A 2,809-nucleotide genomic window follows, 5' to 3' on the forward strand; every position below is an offset into this window, starting at 1 on the left:
GAGGGACAACAATATAGGGCGCTTTTTAGAAAGCGCCATCTAAGGTTACCCTTAGAGGGCGCTTTTAAAAAAGCACTCTATAAGTCCATGTGCATTTCCAGTTTATAAAGCGCTTTTGGAAAGCCTTAGAGAGCGCTTTCATAAGCGCCCTCTTAGGCCCCCTTTAGAGGGCGCTTTTTTTCCACAAGCGCCCTCTAAGGTCCCCTTTAGTAAACATTAAAATTATAACATACTGCGCGTTTTGTTATTTCACTCTCTGTTATTTTCGTTCTTTTTCACGTTAGGGTTCTCACTGCTACGATTTTCGCTACTTCGAAGGCGTTCTCCTTCCACCTCTGTTAGATCTACGACGTTTCCTCCTTCTATTAATTCGTTGTTAACTGTTCGATTTTGACACCATAGGTATTTTTCTAATCTTCATATGGGTCTTTTATAATTAATACATCACTATCTTTTCTTTTTTTACTCTCTTACAGGTTAAGGAGTATGTGTTCGTTGCCAATTCAGATAACTTGGGTGCCCTAGTTGATTTGAGTATCCTTCCTTATGTTTTATTTTCTATTACATTTTGGTTGTATTGCTTGTTTGTTATTTATACATGCAAAGGGTATCTCAAGTACAACGGTATCCTTGACTGGTTAATCAAGAAATCTTAAATCATTTGATCCAGAACAAGAATGAATACTGTATGGAGGTAAATAAAGATAGCTGTTATCAAGAAACTTCCATTTAGATTTAGACCTATATAATATTTAATTTTTTTCTTGGTGCTTGTAATACAGGTGACTCCCAAGACATTGGCTGATGTGAAGGGTGACACTCTTATTTCTTATGAAGGAAGGGTTCAGGCACGTATCTGTTGCTCAATTCATTTCTTCTCAACCAAAATTTATTTGATTAAGTCAGTAAACTTATGATCAATTAGAATCTTAAGGTATTGATGCTAAGTGACATTATCTTTGATTGTTTAATGCAGCTCCTGGAAATTGCCCAAGTCCCAGATGAACATGTAAGCCACTAAATTTGTCTTGTATTCTTTCTTAGATCATCTCCCTTTCCCAAGTGTAGGCACTAGGTAATTGTTTTTGTAAATTATAAAGCATAAGGATCTTGGTTAACTATGCGGGTTTTTATGACTAAGAAGGAAATGACTCGTCTGCTTTTAAATAGCTATATTTGGTTGGCTGTCAAGGACCTTTAAGTTGAATTGGTGCTAACAAGTTGTTAAATACTTGTTTGACCGTAAAGCTCATGGCTAGGCAAAACCAGTTATTAATAATAGACCAGGAAAGTTAAAAGACTCACTGCTGTCATTTTGAATAAAATAACACTATTTATTTAATGGAAATTTTGAAGGTCGGAAATCATATATTCAACATAAGGAACTATGGAGAGTTATGAAGCATCATTTATTCACTAAACCCTTTTACACTGTCAGCTCTTGTTTTGATAATAGCTCCTATGTTGAGAAAAGAAAAAGCCTATTGAATTGAACGAGACTTGGCGACATCTTATGAACTATAATCATGAATTATCAATATTCTATTTTAAAGTTTTATCCACCGTTGACATTAATGATGACTCCTTAATTAGGATTTAGAGTGACAACTGGGAAGTGAGTGATATGATGTTCAAACACATATTTGCAATTTTTTTGGGGTTTATTTGTTACCATAAGAAGTAATAAAGTGGATCTTTATCATAATATTGTTAACAAAATCTACCCTACCCTCTCCATTTCCTCTCAGTTTACCATCCTCAAATTGATGCTCACTTGATAAAAGTGTGCAACACTTTTTTGACCATGATATTCTCATATTTGATCATAATTTATGGTAGCTGTAACATTCTTGTAAATTATGATGGCAAGTTATTGGCAAAGATGTTGAGAATTTTTTAGCTTGATCAATCAATGCCTGTTTTCTTGCAGGTCAGTGAATTTAAGTCGATAGAGAAGTTCAAAATTTTCAATACAAATAACTTGTAAGTTTTGTTGGTTTGTTTCCTGATTGTTATAGATTATATTCACATTTGGCGTGCTTACTATTGACAACATATGATCTACCCTCCACATTTGTCGTCAAGCCTCATTCGCGTAGATGATGATGCTGGATATTTGAAAGTATCAATTGATATTTGTTTAGATGGAGATGTTCCATTGTCGTCAAGCCTCATTCGCGTAGATGATGATGCTGGATATTTGAAAGTATCCCTCTATGACAATGGAACATGTCCATCTAAACAAATATCAATTCTATCTTTAAAAGATAAGGGACCAAAAATATAAGGGGATTACGCAGCAAATCGAGTCAGTTGCATAAAAAAAAAGGTATAAACACAATTATATGATATTTATGCATAGAAAATGTTAATTCTTGATCTTATACTTCACCTAACTAATTTTATGATATTTTAGGTTCATGCTATTGATATTGAACAAAAAGAGGTTGTTGCTAAGAAGACTGCGGCTAGCAAAAAAAACATACATCTCAGACATGCTTTTGCTACTTAGTTTTATTTCTTTTTAAGTTATGAATTGGTTGTATATTTAGAATCTTTAGAAGTTAAACGATTATATATCAGTGGATTGTTGTATATGTATGGATTGTTGTATATAAGGCTTGTTGAATGCAATGTGTGAAAAAGGGCTTCAAATTATACAGTTTTAGGTATACTGCTTCAATATACAGGTTGTCTAAAATAAATAAATAAATATAGCGCTTTTTAAAAAAAAATATTTACATAACCACCCACTTTAGAGGGCGCTTTCCAAAATAAGCGCCCTCTAAACCCTTTAAATTTCCACTTT

General features: G+C 33.5%; 1 long non-coding RNA gene across 1 annotated transcript; it reads left to right on the forward strand.

The window, feature by feature from the left end:
* The first annotated feature begins 472 nt into the window (after positions 1–472).
* LOC127088285 (uncharacterized) lies at positions 473–819 on the forward strand. Its single transcript, XR_007790164.1, has 3 exons — positions 473–534; positions 648–694; positions 783–819. It is a non-coding gene; the product is annotated as an uncharacterized LOC127088285 (long non-coding RNA).
* Positions 820–2,809: the final 1,990 nt, after the last annotated feature.

Source organism: Lathyrus oleraceus, chromosome 5 (genome assembly GCF_024323335.1).
Source record: "Lathyrus oleraceus cultivar Zhongwan6 chromosome 5, CAAS_Psat_ZW6_1.0, whole genome shotgun sequence".
Taxonomy (NCBI): Eukaryota; Viridiplantae; Streptophyta; class Magnoliopsida; order Fabales; family Fabaceae; genus Lathyrus; species Lathyrus oleraceus.